This window comes from Triticum aestivum, chromosome 2D, assembly GCF_018294505.1.
Source record: "Triticum aestivum cultivar Chinese Spring chromosome 2D, IWGSC CS RefSeq v2.1, whole genome shotgun sequence".
In the NCBI taxonomy this organism is placed as follows: Eukaryota; Viridiplantae; Streptophyta; class Magnoliopsida; order Poales; family Poaceae; genus Triticum; species Triticum aestivum.
In genome coordinates, this window is record NC_057799.1 from 156,735,086 (window position 1) to 156,758,794 (window position 23,709).

Consider the following 23,709-nt stretch of genomic DNA (forward strand, 5'->3'; position numbering starts at 1 on the left):
CGCCACCTTGGCGAGGACCTTGGTCATGGCACCCGGGCAAAGCCTCCGGGACTCATCAGCCAGGGAGGCCGCCCGGTTGGAGTGAAGCTGCTCCAGGGCCCCGAGGACGCCCTCGAAGAAGATGGTCAGCCTGGCGTTGGGAGTCGTGCTGCGATCCGGAGCGTACCTCACAGTTGGCATCCCCATGGTGGCCAGCTGCGTGGTGATCCTACCGGCGACGTCTTCAAGGCGGTCGATCCAGCGATTCTCACCCTCCACAAAGTCTTTGTGGTTGGCGGTCTCATTCTTCCACAGCTGCTTCTCGACCTCCAGATTCTTGGCCAGGGTCGCTTCCCGGGCCTTGGCCTCCGAGAGCGTCTTCTCAAGACCCTCCAGCTTCAGCGTCAGATCCTTGATGGATTCGTTGGCCTTGGAGAGCTGCTCAGCCTTGCCAAGGACTGCGCCCTGCGCCTCCACCAGGGCACCGTTGAGCGTGTTCTTCTCCTCGGCCAGCTCCAGGGTCTAGTCCATCAGCCCGTCCCGCTCCACCTCCAGCTCCTTCACCCTGCCGGCGTAAACCAGAGCCTGGGCATCGAGTGCCTCTTTGTGCCTCTGCTCCAGCTCCCGGGTCCGCTGCGCAATGAGCTTTTCCACCTCCCCATCCTTGTCGTGGAGCGTTGCGACAAGATTCTCCTCACGAGCGGCGAGGTCCTCCTCCTGGAAGTTCAGCGCGGCCTGGTGCTGGGTCCGAGCAGCTTCGGCTGCGGCGGCCAAGCTCTCCGCCGTCTCCTGGGCCTTCTCGATGTCGGTCCGCTTCATGGTGAGCTCCACGTCGCGCTTGGCCAGCTCACCCTGGGCGACCTTCTGCTCCTCACAAGCCTGGCGGAACCAAGTCTGCGTCTCGGCGACGCGCACCTTGAGGTCCGCCTCCACCTTGTCCACCGTTGCCATCCTGGACTTGGCCTTGTCCAGGCGGGCGCGGTGGAGCTCCTGGAGCTTCCGGAAATTGGCGCCCATGGCCTGGAGAAGCCGCTCCTCCTGAGAACCGTCGCCACCGGTGCTCGGTTCGTCAACAACCTTGAGCCCGACGGCGGCAAGCACCTCCTCGTCGAGCACCTCTCCCTCGACGGGCGCCCTGGAGATCGACACCCCTGGGAGGTGGACGAAAAGGTCGTCACCTACCTTCAGATACCTGCCGGAGCCAGAGGCAGCGGAGGAGGAGGCTGGTCATCGACCACCTCCTCCTCCTCGGCAGTGGACTTGCCGGCCCCCCGGCAGGCCCCTTGCCGGCCTCCTCGGCAGTAGCCTTACCGGGCTCCCCGGCAGGCCCCTTGGCGGTGCCCTCGGCAGCGCCCTTGGCGGCCTCCTCGGCGGCGATCTTCTCGGCCACCGCTTTGGCGGCCTTGGCGACGTCCTCGATGACGGTATCTATGTCCTCTGGGTCCGCTGAGAGGGGATCTGGATACCGAGAAGGGGATGAGGCGAGGCCAAGACCAAGATTCAGACAGAACGGAAGAAGAATAGGAGCAGAAGGCGAGTGACTTACCCGTGCCAGGCTGGGAAGCAGAGGTCCTGTCGTGGAATTGTCACGGCAGATGTCCTCGAGCTAGGACTTAGTCGTGGAGCCATCGCAGCAAGGAAGCTTGAAGGGGTTAATGCGGGACAAGGAACACGAGGGTTTATACTGGTTCGGCCCCTTACGGTGAAGGTAAAGCCTACGTCCAGTTTGAGGTGGTATTGATTAGGGTTACGATCACCAGGGAGCTAAACTGCTATGCCCGGCTCTCGATGAGATCGTTCTCGTCCCTAAACCGCTGCCGGGTCGTCCCTTTATATAGGGAGGCTGACGCCCAGCAGCTCTCAGAGTCCCAGCCGGCTCATAAGAGTGTCCGGCTCGGACTCTCAACTATCCTTGCCTTACACTACAAGTTCTAGCATAATAATGATTGCAACTACGGGCTTTAAGCCATATCCGGGTCTTAAGCCCATCTTTGGCCCACCGTCTTCAGGCTTGGCGCCGGGCTTCTGGCAATGACCATATGAGTAACCCGGCCCCTCCTGGCGGGTGACTCTAAGGTCTATATCCTCAACATTAGGCCCCAGATTGATTTGAGCCGGCTCATGTCAATCTTCCATTCCTTCGACAGAAAACCTCCGGCTTACAATTGTGTGAAGGCCATAACCCGGCGTGACATCATCCTCCGGACTCCGGATAATCCGCCATGACGTCATCTTCCATTAAGCCCGTTTTTTACTCCGCCAGATCCGCAACGGATCTTTTTCTTTACTGTCATCCCGAAAATCGAGGCGTTTCGTGGGGAGATAACCACGCAGTGGTCTCCTTGATTCTCGCGCCCACTTATGAGCTCGCCTTATAAATAGGCCGGCCCGACGGGCTCTCAGCCACTTCTCTCTCCTTCATCTTCTTCCTTGCGCCACTGCTCCCCTGCCCGAGCTCTGCTACTGCCGCCGCCGTCGCGCCCCCGGTCTTCGTCAACCTTGGCCGCTGCATCACCCTGACTCGGTCCAGAAAAATGGCGGCCACCTCCGCTCCTCTTCAGCTCCGGTGAGTCCTCGCCACTCCATAGGGCAGATCCGCACTAGGGCTTCATAGTTCTTCCTCTGTTCTTCGTAGTTCATCGCGGCTCTCAGTAGATTTGAATTTTACTGCCCCTTTTTGATCTTAGCTCTGTATAGGCTTACTGCGGTAGACGTTGAGGACCCATTTCACATGCAAATATCCCTCTTTTTACTGCATAAGAGCCTTGTTCAAGCTCAAGAACCCCCTCGCGTCTGTTTCTAGGTCTAGAAACTTTTCTTTTACCCGACCATTTTGATCCAAATTTTTTACTGCGATGTGTGAAACCTGTTTTACCACACTTAGTAAAAAACTGCAATCATTGAGTCTCGGCGGTTTACAGTTCCGGTTTAAAGAAACCACGTGCCGTAGAACCTTCCGGCTTAAAGAAAACCATGCGCCATAAAATTTCCGGCTTAGCTGTGATAAGGCCTGTAGACAATCAAATTACTCTCAATCCCTCGGCGGCTTAAATAGCCCGATGTACTTAAATGTATACCATTAGTCCCCTTCATAAGCCGCCACCTTGACATTGAACTGTAGATTTCTTCCGGCTCATAATTAACCCGGACGTTTTTCCTTTTATCATAGACTGCCGACTTTCACCATGCCTCCCAAAGCTCCTAAAGCCTCCATTACTTGCAACTGGATGAGGTCCAATGTCACCAATGAGACCCTAGCAGATTTTGTCAAGTCTGGATATCTGCCCAAGAAGGACGTCATGTCCTACCGTGCCCCTGACCTGTCAGAAGAGAGACCACAACCAAAGGACGGGGAGGTAGTGATTTTTGCGGATCATATGAGCCGGGGCTTAGCACCGCCCGGTTCAAAGTTTTTCAGAGACGTTCTGAACTTCTTCGATCTGCGGCCTCAGGACATAGGACCCAACTCAATGTCCAATATCTGCAACTTCCAAGTGTTCTGCGAGGTTTACCTTGGAGAAGAACCTAGTCTGCTGCTCTTCAGAGAGCTTTTTTACTTGAACCGTCAGAATGAGTGCGCCAATGGGCCAAGTCTAGAGCTAGGCATCATCTCCATTCAGCGGCAAAGAGACTGTCTTTTCCCTTATGCTAAGCCGCCGAGCCACCCAAAGGACTGGAACATGACTTGGTTCTATTGCCAAGACACGTCACCGGCTGATGAAAGTCCGCTGCCCGGCTTTCGCCCATCGCGTCTGGAGTCAACACACCCACTGTCAGACAAACTGACTCCGGCGGAGCGCCAACCTCTGCTCCCCACTATCAACAAGATCAAGGCTCTCCTGGGCAATGGTCTAAATGGAATCGATCTGGTCCGGGTCTGGATCTCGTGGCGGGTGATCCCATTGAGCCGCCGCCCCGGCTTAATGTGTGAGTACATGGGCCGAAAGGACGACCCTCAGAGACACAGCCGCAATGATCTTCCTGAAGACGTTGAAGAGGAGATGACCAAGGCTCTTTTAAACGAGAGCCTGGCAGACTGCGGAAGGACCGGGTTAGCCCCCTTCTGCAAAACCAACCCAGCCCCAGCGGTAAGCCGCCAATCTGATCATCCTATCTTCTTCTGTATATAACTTTCATCTGAATCGTTTGAAGAAATCATCATTGTATTTTTCAGGCTGACAACAAATTCTGGCGGGTCAAATATGACCATGAGGCGGCCAAGAAGGCCAGAAAGGTGAAGAAAGCCGCCAAAAAAGCCGCTCCCCGTAAGAAGGGAAGTAGGCCAACTGCTTCGGAGCTGATGCAACTAAGCGACAGCTCCGAGTCAGAGGTAACCCCTGAACCTGTAAGCTCTTTGTTATGTTTTATTGTTTATCTCTGTCCGCCTTACCAACACTTGTTCATCAACAGGATGACACCGGAGCCAGTAACCCGGTGGTTGAAGAGGTAATGTCACTTTCCTCCGACTCGGAGCCCTTGCCAAGGCTGAAAGTCCGAAGGGTAACCCGGAAAGTAAGCTTTTCACATCCTTTAGCTTATCAAGATCCTCAATTTATTTTGAAGCGACAGGTTCATGAGAGCCGGCGTCACACCCGGACCAACAAGGACACCGACCTCTCCTCCGGGTTACCTGACGCATCAAGGGAGCGCCGAACTGAGGTTATTTCCCACTTGTACCCTTTTCATCCGTTGGCGGGTGTTATACGTCAGCCACTCAATTCTTCTGACTCAAATTATCAGGAGACCTCCCCCTCTTCCGGCGATTCTATGCAGTCAAGTCTGCCAGCTTTCAAGACCGTGCCCGGGTAATGATAACCATCTCACGTTGTACCTTTGCCTTCACTTACCCTATTGTGTTTAATCTTTTTGTCCTTTCAGTGCCCAGGCCAAGATCACCAAGAGGGCGAAGAAGTCCAAGCCGGTCGATGAGCCGGACTTGCCTGAGCCCGAGGCAGCCACTCAAGAGCCGCCAGCCGCCTCTGCACCTGAGGCCGCTGCCCCAACTACCAAGGCAACTACAGAAGCTTCTGTTAACCCGGAGGCCTCCAGCTCGGCTCCACCAGCAGACGACCCGGACGTGGTAATCACCCGGACGGAGTTCGTTGAGCCGGGGAGACCTACCGTGCTGGCCAAGTGCTCCGCTAAGGGGGAGTTGCTGCAGCCCCACCGGGTGAACCTGGACCTCTCCGACTACGCCAACCTGAGCATTGGAGAGCTCGTCTCTGGCTACATCAGCCAAGTGCACAAGAGCCGGGACGCAGAGGTTGCCATGGTGAACCAGATCCAGCAGAAATCTGAGGTATCATTCTGCTGTCCTCTTACTTACTGCATAGTTACCTTTAGCATGCTAGCCCCCAAGTCGACGACTTATGATTGAATATGTTGTAGACTTAGGTTCCGGCTTACTCAATTGAGCCGGCAGTTTGTAGATAGATACGTTCAATATGCATTAGCCCCCAAGTGCCAAGAGTCTTTGCTTGGAAAGCGCTTGGGACTTTACATTTGCATAGTAACTGTTCATGCCATAACCCGGAAATCTATACAGGCTGCTGGCAAGAAGCTTGAGGCTGACCTTGCCGATCTCAAGAACCGGCTGAAGATGCAAGAGATGGAGACCCGGAAGGCAAACTCCAAGTTTGTATCCAGCATCGCCGTGCAAGAGAAGCTGAAGACAGAGTTTGACGCTGAGCGGAAGGCGTGGGCCGAAGAAAAGGCCGCATTGGTGAACCGGGCTGAACAGGCGGAGAAGACTCTCTCTGAGAAGACCGCCGAGCTCTCCGGCCTAAAGCGCCAGGTGTCCCAGATGGTGGCCGCCATCTTCGGTAAGTCGCCTCACCGGCTTTCATCAAGTTTAGAATTTTTATATCTCATAATTCATCCTTGTCGGCGGCTTATCTGATTCTATTAAACAGGTCCCAGAAGTGCCAACCTCAACCAGAGCATGGTGACCAAGCTGAAGGCCGTATACACCCTGGTGGAGCAACTCTACACCGGGTCACAACGTGCCTTGGCTGTGGTGGCCCTCTCCAATGAGGTGCCGACTCACCTGGCGGAAGTCCTTCGCCGGCTCGCTGTTCTGCCTCAACGGATCCAAGAGCTGCGACGGGCCTCTGCAAGAGCCGGAGCGATCGCTGCGCTGAGCCGGGCCAAGGCGTTCTTGCCAGAGTTAGACCCGGCGGACATCGCCCTCGGCTACCCAAGTCTGAAGGAAGACGGCACCGCTTTTGATCAGAAGGACTTCGCAGCTTGCGTGAAGGCCGTACGCCCAGTGGCCACTCTTATTGGCAAGGATACAGATCTAACCAAGTATCAGCCGGGCTACGACGCAGAAAATCAGAGGATCCCTACTCCGCGCTATGAAGCCCTCAACTTGATCCCGCCGGCTCGTCAGCACACTTTCGCCCCGGAGATTGACCCGGCCGGGTTAATTGACGAGGAAGCCCAATTCGAAGCTCTCAGCGGTATCGACTGGAAGTCATCAACTTTTCGGGTCTCGGGATCAGCCGGAGGAGAAGAGAGGAATGAGCCGGAGACTTCAACTCAGCAAGTGTTGTAACTAAGCCGGCGACTTATCAATCAATGCCTCACCCTTTTGGACTCAATGAGTCTTTGTAATAGAGTAGGACCAATACTTGTATCCTTGCCGTGCCATCGTACACGCCTTGAATGTTGTCTGATGAAGTTGTCTCCTTTATGTTTCTCCGGGTCATAATCAATCCGTTGTTTTCCTTAATCTCAAAATAGCTGCCTTTAACTATCCTGCATAGAAGGGCAAATCACAAGTCTCGAGGCGGCTTACCGCCCTGAGAATCATAAGTTGTAGATATATAACCCGGAATGTGAATCAAAAAGGACGGATCTCCAATTATATCCTTAATGCAGCCGTAATATCATACTTAGCGGCCTGCAAGCATACTTCTGGTTTAGATAACCCGGGTAATAAGGTTAGCACCTCAATTCCGGTTTACCTGTCTTAATAACACCCATTGTGTCCAACTACCACTGGAAATCAAAGTTTAAACCGGCCAAGTGAGACCCGGCCGTACACACTTTGAAATGATCAGAAGAACCCTACAATGAAATAGAAGAACTTAGGGGCTTCCGGTTCGAATACGACCAGAGACCCGGCCCAAAGGGGTTATGCTAAGATTCGAATACGATCATATAGCCCCCAGTGGGTGTGGCGATGCCAATCAAGAGGGTATCGACAGCTATGTTCTCTTTGGTTCGAATATGACCCATGTTTGAACAGGAAGCCCCCAAGTGATTTTAAGAATTGTTTAACGACGCTAATTCGAATACGATCCACGTCGGTTCCCAAAGGGGTGAAACCATGATTCAAATATGATCAAGGAAAACTCCCCAATGAGCTTGGCACTTTGCCAATCAAATGGGTATCGACAGCTATGTTCTCTTTGGTTCGAATACGACCCATGTTTGAACAGGAAGCCCCCAAGTGACCTTATTGCTTACGGCTAGATTCGAATACGATCATAAGCCGGATCCTCCTTCAAGTCATCATGTAATTTTGCAATGAAAACAATACGTGCATATTTGGAGGAGAAAAAGGGACAGATATCCTGCTTTATTGCTTATCATAATATATACATGGCTGAGAGAAATATGTACATCACGAGAGCTGGTGGCTCAAGTGTAGTAAGGCCGAAGCTGAGCTATGTTCCACGGCCGACGGGTCTCTTCCTCCGACTTACGTGAATCTTTATGCTCCCGAATGTCAATGAGGTAATATGACCCGTTGTGCAAGTTTTTGCTGACCACAAAGGGTCCTTCCCAAGGCGGGGAGAGCTTGTGCGCATCTGTTTGATCCTGGATGAGCCGGAGCACGAGATCGCTTTCCTGGAAGACCCGAGTTTTAACCCGGCGACTATGATAATGGCGCAGGTCTTGTTGGTAAATCGCGGAGCGAGCTGCGGCCACATCACGTTGTTCGTCCAACAAGTCAAGAGCATCTTGGCGCGCCTGTTCATTGTCCGCCTCGACATAAGCCGCCACTCGAGGTGAGTCATGACGGATGTCACTGGGGAGGACGGCCTCTGCCCCATAAACCATGAAGAAAGGCGTGAAGCCTGTAGACCTGTTAGGAGTAGTGTTGATGCTCCATAACACGGAGGGCAACTCCTCCACCCAACAACCCGGCGTCCGTTGCAAAGGGACCAAAAGCCGGGGCTTGTTGCCCTTCAGAATCTCCTGATTAGCTCTCTCAGCTTGACCATTGGATTGAGGATGAGCAACTGAGGAGACATCAAGTCGGATATGCTCTCGTTGACAAAACTCTTCCATGACGCCTTTGGATAGATTGGTGCCATTGTCAGTTATAATGCTGTGCGGAAAGCCAAAGCGGAAAATCACCTTTTTCATAAATTGAACCGCCGTGGCTGCATCGCACTTGCTAACTGGCTCAGCTTCCACCCACTTTGTGAATTTATCAAGTGCCACCAAAAGGTGGGTCTTCTTATCCTTGGACCTTTTGAAAGGCCCAACCATATCAAGCCCCCAGACCGCAAAGGGCCAAGTAATTGGGATCATCCTCAGCTCTTGAGCCGGTACGTGAGCCCGTCGCGAGAACCTTTGGCAACCATCATACTTACTGACTAAGTCCTCTGCATCAGCATGAGCCGTCAACCAATAGAAACCATGACGAAAAGCCTTGGCCACAAGAGACTTTGAGCCGGCGTGATGGCCACAATCCCCTTCATGGATCTCACGCAAGATTTCTTGACCTTCCTCAGGGGAGACACAACGCTGAAACGCCCCTGTAACACTACGATGATGCAACTCGCCATCGATAACGATCATTGACTTAGCCCGCCGGGTTATTTGCCTGGCCAAAGTTTCATCCTCAGGCAACTCGCCCCGGGTCATGTAAGCCAGATACGGCATTGTCCAGTCTGGTATGATATGGAGAGCCGCCACCAGTCGTGCCTCTGGGTCAGGGATAGCCAAATCTTCCTCTATAGGCAACTTAACAGAAGGGCTATACAGGACATCCAGGAAAGTGTTAGGCGGCACCGGTTTTCGCTGAGAGCCCAGCCGGCTTAAAGCATCCGCCGCCTCGTTCTTCCTGCGATCGATGTGTTCCACTTGGTAACCCTGAAAGTGCCCAGCAATGGCATCAACCTCGCGGCGGTAAGCCGCCATGAGAGGGTCCTTGGAATCCCACGTTCCTGATACCTGTTGAGCCACCAAGTCTGAGTCACCGAAGCACCTTACCCGGCTTAAACTCATCTCTTTAGCCATCCGAAGACCATGGAGCAAGGCCTCGTACTCAGCCGCGTTGTTAGTGCAAGGAAACAGCAACTGTAGCACATAATGGAACTTGTCACCTTTAGGGGAAGACAACACGACTCCAGCCCCCGAGCCCTCCAACTGCCTGGACCCATCAAAGTAAATAGTCCAATATGTGTTATCCGGCTTCTGCTCGGGCACCTATGACTCTGTCCAATCATTGATGAAATCCACCAAGGCCTGAGATTTAACAGCAGTGCGTGGCACGTATTTGAGACCATGAGGTCCCAGTTCTATAGCCCACTTAGCAATTCTCCCTGTGGCCTCTCTGTTTTGAATGATATCACCAAGAGGGGCAGAACTGACCACAGTGATGGGATGACCCTGAAAATAATGCTTAAGTTTCCGGCTCGCCATGAACACACCATAAACAAGCTTCTGCCAATGCGGATATCGCTGCTTGGACTCAATGAGCACTTCGCTGACATAATAAACCGGCCGCTGAACCGGATGCTCCTTACCCTCCTCCTTGCGCTCCACCACCATAGCCACACTGACAGCTCGTGTGTTCGCCGCCACATATAATAATAAGGGCTCCTTATCAACCGGAGCAGCAAGGACTAGAGGCTCTGCCAGCTGCTTCTTCAAATCCTCAAAGGCAGTATTAGATGCATCATTCCAGACAAAGTTATCAGTTTTCTTCATCAACTGATATAATGGCATGGCTTTCTCACCCAAACGGCTTATAAACTGGCTTAAAGCAGCGATGCGACCCGCCAAGCGCTGAACGTCATTTAAACACGCCGGCTTAGCCAGGGAGGTGATGGCCTTGATCTTCTCTGGGTTAGCCTCAATGCCTCTGTCAGAAACCAAAAAACCCAAGAGCTTGCCTGCAGGGACACCAAAGACACACTTGGCCGGGTTAAGCATCATCTTGTAGACCCGGAGATTATCAAAGGTTTCTCTCAAATCATCTATCAGGGTTTCCTCTTTTATGGACTTAACCACAATATCGTCCACATAAGCATGAACATTACGCCCAATCTGTTTATGAAGACAGTTCTGCACGCAACGCTGATAAGTCGCCTGTGCACACTTAAGTCCAAAGGGCATGGATACATAGCAGAAGGCTCCAAAGGGAGTGATGAACGCCGTCTTCTCCTGGTCCTTAACTGCCATTTTAATCTAATGATATCCAGAATAAGCGTCCAGGAAACTTAAGCGCGCACAACCGGCCGTAGCATTAATAATTTGATCTATACGGGGAAGGGCAAAAGGATCAGCCGGACACGCCTTATTTAAGTCCGTGTAGTCCACACACATCCGCCAGGTGCCGTTCTTCTTGAGTACGAGCACCGGGTTAGCCAACCACTCTTGGTGGAAGACTTCGACAATAAACCCGGCCGCCAAAAGCCGGGCTACCTCTTCGCCAATAGCTTTCCGCCTCTCTTCATTAAACCGCCGAAGGAACTGCCTGACCGGCTTAAATTTCGGATCAACATTGAGAGTGTGCTCAGCGAGTTCTCTAGGTACACCTGGCATGTCAGAAGGTTTCCATGCGAAGATGTCCCTATTCTCACGGATGAACTCGATGAGCGCGCTTTCCAATTTTGATCCAGATTGGCACTGATGCTAAACTGCTGAGATGAATCCCCTGGAACATGCTCCGTAGTCGGCTTTTTCAGAGAGGTCATATCAGTTGGGTCAACATTGTCCTTGTAAAACTTCAACTCCTCTGTTGCACAAACAGATTCTGCATAAGCTGCATCGCCTTCCTCACACTCCAGGGCCACTTTCTGGCTGCCGTGAACCGTAATGGTCCTGTTGTGACCCGGCATCTTGAGCTGTAAGTACACATAACACGACCGAGCTATGAACTTGGCGTAAGCCGGCCGCCCAAATATAGCATGGTACGGGCTTCTTATCTTAACCACCTCAAAGGTCAATTTCTCCACCCTGTAGTTGTTCTCATCTCCAAAGGCCACTTCCAATTCGATCTTGCCGACTGGATAAGCCGACTTACCAGGTACCACACCGTGGAAAATAGTGTTGGACTAGCTGAGGTTCTTATCAATCAACCCCATACGACGGAACGTCTCATAATAGAGGATGTTGATGTTGCTGCCTCCATCCATGAGCACCTTAGTGAACTTATATCCTCCCACTTGAGGAGCCACCACTAGGGCCAAGTGGCCCGGGTTATCCACCCGGGGAGGGTGATCCTCCCTACTCCACACTATAGGCTGCTCAGACCACCGCAAGTAGCGTGGAACCGCCGGCTCAACAGCATTCACAGCCCTCTTATGAAGCTTCTGATCTCGCTTACACAGGCTGGTGGTAAACACATGGTACTGTCCACCACTAAGCTGCTTTGGATTGGTCTGATAACCCCCTGCTTCTGTTGATGACCCTGGCCAGGCTGTTGATTGAAGCCCCCTTGACCGTTCTGAGGATTAGAATTTGAGCCGCCGCCCAGGCCATGAAAATCGTCGGCGCCTGAGCCGCCGCCCGGGCCATTGTAATTCTTAAAGGCCTTCATGATTGCACAGTCCTTCCATAGATGAGTCGCTGGCTTCTCTCTAGAGCCATGCCTTGGACAAGGCTCATTCAACAGTTGCTCCAGCGTCGGGCCTGACCCGCCGCCTCGGGGAGGGGGCCTCCCTTTGCGTCGCTGGTTATTACCTTGTGAGCTGGCGTTGGCTACAAACTCTAGGCTGCCATCAGCCTTGCGCTTGCCTCCTCCTTGGTTCCCTGGGTTATGCTGAGGACCCTTGCCATTGCCGTTCTTCTTTCCCTTCCCTGTCCTTTCATCATCTGAAGGGGGATCCTTGGTACCATCAGAATCGGCGTACTTGACAAGAGCCGCCATTAGTGTACCCATATCATTGCAGTCGCGCTTAAGCCGCCCGAGTTTCATCTTCAGGGGCACAAAACGACAATTCTGCTCCAACATTAAGACTGCTGAGCCGGCATCCATCTTATCTGACGAATGTATGATCTCCTTAACCCGGCGAACGCAATGTGGCGTAGACTCACCTTCCTGCTGCTTGCAGTTAGTCAAATCCACAATTGACATAGGCTGCCTACAGGTATCCTTGAAGTTTTGGATGAACCGGGCCTTCAGCTCAGCCCAAGACCCAATGGAATTCGGCGGTAGCCCTTTCAACCAAGTGCGGGCAGTCCCATCTAACATCATGGTGAAATATTTGGCCATTGCCGCCTCACTGACCTCTAGCAGCTCCATGGCCATCTCGTAACTCTCGATCCAGGCTGCAGGTTGTAAGTCAGCTGTGTAATTAGGCACCTTCCTAGGGCCTTTGAAGTCCTTAGGTAAACGTTCATTACGGATAGCTGGCACTAAACAAGGGACACCCCCGTCGACGGAAGTCGTCGGATAAGCTGGGGGGGGGGGTCTGGTAAGCCGTCAATTGAGGTCCCCTCCCCGCCAACATTTGGCGCCGAGGCGAAGCCACCAGCACCGGGGTTCTCCTCCTCCTCCTCCGTGTGCATGGGTTCGGTGCTTGGCGCCCCTGCCGGGGACACCCCTCGGGGCGGCGTGGTTGATGGGGGCGGCGTGTTGGGGGTAGCCCTTTGTGGCTCCTCCTGCTGCTGTCCTCCTCCTGCAACCACGGCAAGGTCAGCACCAAGAGATCGTTCCCCCAACACAAGTCGATGAGGGGTGAGTGGTGAACTTACGCTGGGGGCTGTGCTGGGGCCTGCTATCCGAGCTGCTCAACACCACCAGCGGTGTACCAGAAATCCCTGCCGGGGGCTGGCCGCTCGCCGAAGCCCTGGCCCTCTTCACCCTCTGGGCCAGTGTCTCCGCATCCCTGCAAAGATGAAAACAAGTCAAGATAAGCAGCACGGTCTGAGGGAATGGAGATCACAAAAAGGAACAAGACACTTACTCGTCCTCCACCTCCTCCTCTGCTGCTTTCCTCTTCCTCCTTGGGCTGAGGGACCCGAAGTCAAAGGTGACCTCCGCATCGACGTTCGCATCAACGCCTGCCGGAGGAGGGGAGGAGGGCGGAGTCTGGACGCGCTTGGATGAAGAGGAGGCAGATGCTTTCTCCTTTGCCACCACGGCCTTCACCGATTTCTTCGCACCCGCAGCCCTCGTTTGGCGCGCGGACGCCTCCTGAGCTTGCCGGGGCTGCACGACGCTGCCGGGCTGAACCGGCTCGCCAGAGGTGGCCCGCCACAGGACTCGCCCTCTCCCCGTGGCCGGAGGATCGACAGCCTCGGCCTCCTCCTCCGAAGACTCATCGACCACATCTTCGACAAGAGGGGCCCCAGTGCCGGTGCTGCTGGCCTCCCCAGTGGACTCCGCCCACTGGGCAAGCTCCTTCTCCTCCGCGGCTGCCGCAGCCTCGTCCTCTACACCGCCAGCACTGCCGACCTGCCTGGCAAGCTCCACCTCCACCGCCCTGGCGGCGATATAGTCCAGCTCTGCCTGAGTGGTGTCCTGGATGAGCAGCGGCTCGTTGCAGACGTATATCTCCGCCAAGCCGTCAAAGAACTCCTGCACCTCCTCCTCCGACGGCGGGGCCCAATCTTGGACGGGACCGTGCGCGTTGCAGTCCGGCATCATGGCGATGATGTCGGTCTGGCGTGAGTTGTTGCTCAGCGGGACCACCCCCGCCGGCAACCCAAACAGGGGCCCCTGGAGGACCTTGCCGGCCTTCGCAGCCTTGCCAGACCTCTCGGCCCAGCCTTCGCGGTTCACGTCGAGCTGGAAGATCCGCTGGCAGAAGTGGGCGTGCCCCATCACCGTGAAGTTGCGATTGAGTCCGGGGCGAAGCCTCATGATGTCAGCCGCGTTCTGGAAAAGCCAGGCCGGCCTCCCTTGTTGTGCAGAGGAGCGATTCGGCAGCGGAGGAAATCCACCCCAATCATCTCCAGGGTAAGCCCGGCAACGGTGAGGCGGTGGATCTTGGTGGTGGCGATCTCGAGCTTGTCGTCCTGGGCGTTGACGTCGTCCCAGTGGTTCCTGTGGACCGGCGGCGCCTGGCGGACCCGGCAGAACTCTTGTGGATCGTCCTCCTCAATCCAGCACCACCGGCCCCACCATTCTTCCCACCTCTCCTTCTGGGCGCCCTCCGGGTACGTCCCGTGGGACCTTGGGATCCAGGTGACGCGGGAAGAAATGGCGCCTCCCTTCTGGATGCGAGGGTAAAAATAATGGCGGAAGAGCGCCGTGTTGGGAAGAACTCCGGTGAAGCCCTCACAGAGGTGGGCGAACAGAGCCATGCACGCAACGGCGTTTGGAGTAAAATCCAGAAGGTGGAAGCCAAATGTGTGCATGATATCGTTGAAGAAATCGGAGAAAGGGGGGCAAAGGCCGCAAGAAAAGTAATCGACGAAGAATGGGTACCGATTCGGGGAGGCCTCGGCGCAATTGGTGGGGATGACATGCGTGGCTGGATGCCCCATCGTCTCCTCCCCGTCTTGCACCTCCATAGGGGCTTGAAGCATTCCCGGAGCTCGAACACATTGACCGTCGAGGGGAAGTAGGCGAGCTGCGTCCGCCGCGCCGCCAACTTGCTCTTCGGCGGCTCGCTCGTCCCGGCGTCCTTGGCCATTCCCTTGCCTCTGCTGGTCTTGGGTGCCATGGCGGATGTGGGGAGCAAGGAAGGCACAGCGGCGGCGAGCAAAGGCGAAAGCTTGGGAAGGAAGGAGAAGGGGACGTCGGTTCCGAGATTGAAGAAGATGCAGCGGTAAATAAGCAGCGCGCCCGTGGTTATTCCTTTTTACGGGGAAGGCGCAGGCCACCTCTTTTCCCATTAACTGCGATGTGACGCATGCGTGCGGGAACCGCCACACGCATGACCTCCACATCACGCACGCCCCTCCACATTGCGCATTCAACGTGGGTCGTGGGGAAGCGCAGCGGACGCAACAGTTACTGCAGTAAAATCCGCCCCACCTGCCCGCGCACCGTTCTGGGCCTGGCCCAACAACACGCCGCGCTTATGTGTGGCCCAGGTCCGGGGGCTCCTGTCGGTGTACAAAAGTAGGGGCTCTCCTTTTGACCCCTTTACTTGTGCACGGGCAGTCAGAGCCACGCGTCGCGGCCACACATAGCAGGGCAGAAGAGGGAAGCCGGAGAGAAGCCGAGGTGCAAGACAAACAAGACAACGCCAAGACCAAGAACCCAAAGAGCAGAGGGGCGAAGCAGATTCCCCTGGCAAGACCCTTGGGCAGCCCGCCCAACACCAGCGGTGCGAGCCACCCTTAAGCCCAGGGGTTCCGGACGCCGTCAACAGCTACATTGGAACCAGGGCTCGGGAGGCACCCCCATGGTAGCATGCAGATCTTCGTCAAGATCATAAACATAAGAGATCAGATGAGGACCAGAAGACGGCGACCCTCGGCGGGATCCCATCCGAGGGAATCCACAAGACCCCTGGCAAGCACCTTGCCGGGGACGACTGCAACACCACGGCAAGACCCTTGCCGGGCCCCTGGCAAGGCCCTTGCCAAGGACATCAGCGGGGCCACAGCCAAGCCCGCGTCGACCAAGGCTCCGCCGCCGTTCGCATGTAGCTGCCAGCCCAACCAGTTGGGCAGGCACTTGCGTGGCAACATGCGGCTTCCAGGCCAACTCAGCAGACACTTGCGTGGTGGCATGCAGATCTTCGTGAAGGCTCCACCACCGCGCCACCTCAGCAGCCTGCCTGCCTACGTGGCACCACACGCATCGCTGGCCTGGGCGCGTGTTGAAGCAAGACGAAGCGGCGACGGCCAGGCCGGGCCTCGTTCCCGCCCCCGATAAAGCTAAGGGACACCTAGGCGACACATTAAATGCATCTTGTCCTGTAATATGGGCGATAAGCTCGCAGTACTGTAGGTCTTTCCACCTCCTGTGTGCCACTATGGCAGCCCCTTTCAACTATAAAAGGAGGCCCGCGGCATACTGGAGAGGGATTCGACTCTTTTGGGCAAGTTACACCCCGTAGCTAGCTCAAGAACACAAGAAGACTGAATACATCCACCAAAGCAGGACTAGGGTATTACGCATCCTCGCGGCCCGAACCTGGGTAAATGATCTGTGTGCTTCTTGTTAGACCTGCTCTTCTCACAACCCCGCGCCCCGCCAACCGTAGTAGGGATTCTTGTGATCCCATAGGTGTTATTTTCCCCGGCACTCTATGTTAGCACAAGATTAATTTGGAACCTGATGCTAAACCCGTTGTTGATCACCAACATCGGTTAAATCAAAAAATGAAGGAAGTGGTAAGAACGGGAATCTTAAAACTTCTGGAAGCAGGTATAATCTATCCTATAGCTGATAGTAGATGGATAAGTCCTGTTCATTGTGTCCCTAAGAAAGGAGGTATTACTATTGTTCCTAATGATAAGAATGAACTTATTCCACCAAGAATTGTTATGGGTTATAGAATGGTAATTGATTTTAGAAAATTAAATAAAGCAACTAGAAAAGATCATTACCCTTTGCCTTTTATTGATCAAATGCTACAAAGATTATCTAAGCACACACATTTGTGCTTCCTTCTTGAATATTCTGGTTTTTCACAAATACCTGTTTCCCAACCTGATCAAGAAAAGACCACTTTTACTTGCCCCTTTGGAACTTATGCTTATAGACGTATGCCTTTCGGTTTATGCAATGCACCTGCTACTTTTCAAAGATGTATGACTGCTTTATTCTCGGACTTTTGTGAAAAGATTGTTGAGGTTTTCATGGATGACTTCTCTGTTTATGGGAAGTCTTTTGATGATTGTGTAAGCAATCTTGATCAAGTTTTGCAGAGATGTGAACAAACAAACCTTGTCTTGAATTGGGAGAAGTGCCACTTTATGGTTAATGAAGGCGTTGTCTTGGGTCATAAAATTTCTGAAAGTGGTATTGAAGTGGACAAAGCTAAGGTTGATGCAATTGAGAAACTGCCATGTCCTAAAGATATCAAAGGTATTCGTAGTTTCCTAGGTCATGCTGGTTTCTATAGGAGATTTAACAAAGACTTCTCTAGAATTTCTAGGCCTCTTACGAATCTTTTGCAAAAGGATGTTCCTTTTATTTTTGATGATGATTGTTTAGAAGCCTTCGAAACACTCAAGAAAGCCTTAATTTCTGCACCTATTGTTCAACCACCTAATTGGAACTTGCCTTTTGAAATTATGTGTGATGCTAGTGATTATGCTATTGGTGTTGTTCTAGGACAAAGAGTTGATAAGAAACTGAATGCTATTCAATATGCTAGTAAAACTCTAGACAGTGCTCAACGAAATTATGTAACTACTGAAAAAGAATTCTTATCAGTGGTGTTTGCTTGTGATAAATTTAGATCTTATATTGTTGATTCAAAAGTAATTGTTCGCACCGACCATGCTGCTATTAAATATCTTATGGAAAAGAAAGATGCTAAACCTAGACTTATTCGATGGGTTCTCTTGCTACAAGAATTTGATTTACATATCACTGATAGAAAAGGAGCTGAGAACCCCGTAGCTGATAACTTTTCTAGGCTTGAAAATGTGCTTGATGACCCACTACCTATTGATGATAGTTTTCCTGATGAGCAGTTAGCTGCAATAAATGTTGCTCATAACACTCCTTGGTATGCTGACTATGCTAATTACATTGTTGCTAAATATTTACCACCTAGCTTTACTTACCAACAAAAGAAAAAATTCTTCTATGATTTAAGAGATTACTTTTGGGATGATCCACATCTTTATAAAGAAGGAGTAGATGGTATTATTAGACGTTGTGTACCTCAGCATGAACATGGACAAATCCGATGGAAATGTCACTCTGAAGCTTATGGAGGGCATCATGCTGGAGACAGAACTGCTCACAAGGTATTGCAATCTGGATTTTATTGGCCTACTCTCTTCAAGAATGCCTGTAAGTTTGTCTTATCTTGTGATGAATGTCAAAGAATAGGTAATATCGGTAAGCATTAAGAAAATGCCTATATTCACTTGCTGTTGAACCATTTGATGTTTGGGGATTTGATTACATGGGACCTTTTCCTTCCTCTAGTGGGTATACACATATTTTGGTTGCTGTTGATTATGTTACTAAATGGGTAGAAATTATTCCAACCAGTAGTGTTGATCACAATACCTCTATTAAAATGCTTAAGGAAGTTATTTTCCCAAGGTTTCGAGTCCCTAGATATTTAATGACTGATGGTGGTTCACACTTTATTCACGGTGCTTTCCGTAAAATGCTTGCCAAGTATGATGTTAACCATAGAATTGCATCACCTTATCATCCTCGGTCTAGTGGTCAAGTTGAACTTAGCAACAGAGAAATAATATTAATCTTGCAAAAGACTGTCAATAGGTCCTGAAAGAATTGGTCTAAGAAATTAGATGATGCACTTTGGGCTTATAGAACAGCATATAAAAATCCTATGGGTATGTCTCCTTACAAAATTGTTTAACATAAAGCATATTGGGCAATCAAAGAACTCAACTATGATTTCAAACTTGCCGGTGAAAAGAGGTTATTTGATATTGGCTCTTTAGATGAATGGAGAACCCAAGCTTATGAAAATGCCAAGTTGTTTAAAGAAAAAGTCAAAACATGGCATGATAAAAGAATCCAAAAGCGTGAGTTTAAAGTCAGAGAATATGTTCTTTTATACAACCCTCGTTTCAGATTCTTTCCAGGAAAACTCCTCTCAAAATGGGAAGGACCCTATGTTATCGAGGAGGTTTATCGGTCTGGAGCCATCAAAATAAATAATGCCGAAGGTACTAACCCGAAGGTTGTTAACGGGCAACGAATAAAACATTATATCTCAGGTACGCCCATTAATGTTGAAAGTAATATTATCCAAACTTTGACATCGGAAGTACACATAAAAGAGTCCTTCTGGAACACTCCAGAATCATGAAAATAAGGAGGTACGTGATACGATAAGTAAACGGACTTTGAAAAATCCGCAAAATATTTTTTGTCAGTTTTGGAATATTTATAAAATTACAAAAATAAGAAACTTCCAGGAAGTGTACCCTGGTGGGCACAAGCCAGGCGCGCCCAGGTGGGTTGTGCCCACCTGGGGTACCTCCCGGACTCCGTTTTTATTCCGTTTGCTTGTTTCCCAAGATAAAAAAAATCTTTATATACCCCCCGAACCTTTTGACCACCGTATCACGAAGAAATCTTCTGTTTTCTTTTCCTGCCGTTTTCTGACAGACTCAGCTAGACCAACATCATGTCTTCCTCACCCTCCAACAATGGAGAAGAAGACACAAGGGTGGTTCAGGAGGATCTAAGGAGAGAGGATGCTGAAGAGGTTGCAGGAAAATCCTATTGGGGTTCACTCTCCGGCCCCCGAGATAGGCACATTGGCTGGCATCTCCACTCATCTGAATCATCGTCAAGCTATGAGATCATCAAATAATCAAGAGATCCTCAAAGTGCAAGAATAAATCCCATCAAGAAGGCCTTTACACAGGTTACATCGCAACAATTTTTGCAATTTGATTCACAATTATGGGTTCGAGAATACTCCTCATAGGCACATACCGTCCAATTGGGACATATCTCGCCCAAGAGAAAACAATGCCAGAACAAACCCGTGGGGCCCGTAAAATAAACACATAATGGCTGAGGTGAAGAAAAACTGTGAGTTACTTCATCAGTCCCTTCGGGAGATTCAAGGTTTGAAGGATCTACTCATGGTCATGTTGGAGAATACCACTTCATCACCACCACCTTCTTCTTCATAACCAAAAGAAAATTGAGTATCTGGTATGGGTACTCCCCTTGGCTTCCGCCAAGCTTGGGGGAGGTGCTCCGGTATCGTATCATCCCCACTATCTTTTGCCTTTACTTATGTTAGTTCAATCTTTTGCTTAGATGAATAAAAGTTTAGTCCGATCCTTTCTTTTCGAGAGTTTGCTTAGTGATCTATCCTTGTAATCATGTGTGAGATATATAATAAAGTTTAGTTTGAGTTTTTCCTTTCTTTATTTTCATGTTGCAATAAAAAGAAAGGAAATAAATAAGAAGAAAGGAAATAAATGAAAAAGATCATATGCTAATCTTATGGTAGGTGATGACACTACTTAAGGAAAAGTATAAGTAGGAAATTTTATTAGAGATTGACAAACATACCATTGGTCAATGATGCAACTCATGAAAGAATTAATAAGGGAAGAGAAGATTCACATATAAATATACTATCCTAGAAATCTTTTGTGATTGTGAGCCCCCATCAAAATATTATATGCCAAAATTGTTGACGCTGGACAAGGAAGACAACCTAATGATTTATGTTTGTTCATATTCACATAGAAGTCATATTGTCATAGATCCTTTAACATGTGGTGCTTGCCCCCTATCTTTGCTTGCCAAAATTCCGCACTAAGTAGAGATACTACTTATGCATCCAAAAACCCTTAAACCCAAATCTTATTTTCAAGAGTCCACCATACCTACCTAGGTATTGAGCAAGATTCCTCAAGTAAGTTGTCATCGGTGCAAAAAAAGGGAAATAAAAATTGCTTCTAAAAGTGTGAGAGCATTTAGTGTAAGAGAAAATTGAGCGTTGCACGAATTTGTGATGGTGAAGAATAAAAGTGACAAACTGCATAATAAAGGTCGCCATCACAAGGGGCAATGCAACATGATGTTCTTTTGCACTAAGTGGTTGAGCATACAAACAAATAAGGGCATGGCAACCTCTGCTTCCCTCTGCGAAGGGCCTATCTTTTACTTTTATGTATTTACTTTTATGCGAAGAGTCAAAGTTTTATCTCTATTCCTTTTTATTTTCTCCTTTGGCAAGCATCATGTGGTGAGGAAAGATCTAGGCACGTATGTCCAATTGAATATGGGTGGCATAAGTTATTATTGTTGACATCACCCTTGAGGTGAATACGTTGGGAGGTGAAACTATAAGCCCCTATCTTTCTATGTGTCCGGTTGAAACGTTTTGCTCATGTGTATGCGGTGAGTGTTAGCAATCATAGAAGACTATATGATGGTTGAGTATGTGGACTTGCCTAAAGGCTCCGATACGTGACCCTTCCTGAAAAGATGATGAATTGTAGTTGCAAAGTTGACTGAGAACATAATTTTTTGGTTTCTAATAGAGTTTACGCTTTATACTTCAATTGTGTGATTAATTGTCACTTATTCCTGAGAACTCTATGATAAAAGTTCTATGATAAGAGTATCATGTTTAAGTTTGTTGCTATTATAATAATGAACATGATGCTTCTATGTCCGTATTTTGTTCTTATCGACACCTCTCTCTCTAAACATGTGGACATGTTTTTCGATTTCGGTTTTTCGCTTGAGGACAAGCGAGGTCTAAGCTTGGGGGAGTTGATACGTCCATTTTGCATCATGTTTTCCTACTGTTATTTATGATGTTTTTATGCATAATAATGCTTTTTGGAGTATTTCTAATGCCTTTTCTCTCATAATTTATAAGGTACACACAGAGAGGGAGAATTCCGGCAGTTGGAAATCTGGACCTGGAAAAGCTACCTCAGGCTACCTATTCTGCACAACTCCAAACAGGTTGAAACTTCACGGAGAATTTTTATGGAATATATGTAGCGACCAGACCTCAAATGGCCTGTGCTGCTGTGCACCAGTGTCATCCCTGGATCAGTAATGCTGACACGCACAGTACAAATGGAGGATTTATAACAGAGTAGCAATCACACACTTATTACATCGAATATCTCCGAAGAGATAAAGTATGATAAACATGGCTTAAGGCCATCTAATAACGATAACAGCGGAAGACTTGGAAGATAAGTGAGTCCATCACTCCAGCGGCATCACTGAGTATAAGACCACGACCTAAGGCACCTTACTCGTCGTCTGAAAAGTCTGCAACATGAAACGTTGCAGCCCGAAAACGGGTCAGCACATAGAATATGCTGGCAAAGTAACACATAGAGAGCAATGAACAATAATAATGCTATACTACATGCATATATGGCTGGTGGAAAGCTCTATGGTTACAGTTTTGCGAAAAGCCACTTTATCCTACTGCAAAGGAATAAATTTTATTTAACTATCATGGTGGTTGTGAAACATTGAGAAGGTACCTCCAACTCAATCCCAATTAAGTGTCATCATTAACCCAACAAAATTAATTATAAGTAACATGGTGATGAGATTCAAATGATAATCCAGGTACTAGATACTCAAGTTGTCCATAACCGGGGACACGGCTAACCATGATTAGTTTGTACACTCTGCAGAGGTTTGCGCACTTTTCCCCACAAGACTCAATCGCCTCCGCTTAATTCTCGCACTGCATGATGTTTGAGAAATGGATGACCGAGACACAGCCTTTCAGAAACAATCACTCTCTACTCTGGATGGACCGGTACACCTACTTTCCCCTACATCTGCTAGCCCACCTCTTCAAGAGATCTTGTAACCTACTCAACTATGCTAGAGCCCATAATAGCTTGTGGCTGCACACGGAAGTTTCTAGCATGAATAATCTTATGATCCCTTTGAGCCTGGGTGGCGGACCTTATACAAACAGACAACACTGGGTTCTCTAGGTGCCCCAATCCACCCAGATGTGAGTTTTAGTTGCCACCTTAAGTTGAACCATTAATAAACATCTCACATCTGTCGTGAATATCACTCAAACCCAAATCCATGTCTACGAGCATAGCATGGCAATAATAAAAGCAACGTAGAAGTAACTCCCAAGGGTTTGATAAGAAAACAGGTAATAGGTACTACCTCAACTACTTCCCAATACCCACAATTTAATTAGATCCTAACCATGCAAGTGTTTGAGGAAAACAGATCTAATGCAGTAAAACTGGGTATGAACGGGGTATGATCAAAGTGTTACTTGCCTTGCTGATGATCCGCAAAACCTAGCGAGTCGAAGTAACAAGCGGCACACTCCGGGTACTCTATCGCAAACAAACAAGCATACAATCAGTACTCATCTAATGCACAGGTAAAACTCGAATGTAAGATCCAACCAGAAAGTTCAACTTAAGAACTCCGGTTTGCAAAAAGAATCAACTCGAAAGAAGCAACGAAAGTCAAACGGCGAAAGAAAGAAACTTCGTTTGCTAATCTGGATCTAGGTCAAATTTTACTGTAGCAAAAACTTGTTTGAGTAGGTTAAACGGAAAGAGAATTTCGAGACGAAACTCTAGGTGCTTGAATCGCCTGATTCCGATAAACGAGCGAGAAGTTAAACAGAATCGAAGATTCGATCAGAAATCGGATCTGAGAAAATAACGAGAAAAATCCGACGAAAAAGAAAAACGGACGAACGGTTAAATAACGGACGTTCGTTAACAGAGAAAAACCGACGAACGCGTTCGTTAAAACGAACGGTTCGGTGAACGCTCGTAAAATAATAAAACCGAAAAAAACCAATCTAGGGTTTTTTTAAATGAACGGTTTTAAAAAAAAACAAAAACCGGCAAAGTCAACGGGGCAGCGGGCAGTACCTCGTCGGGCTCCGGCGAGGGCTTCCGGCGGGGCTCTGGCGAGGGGCG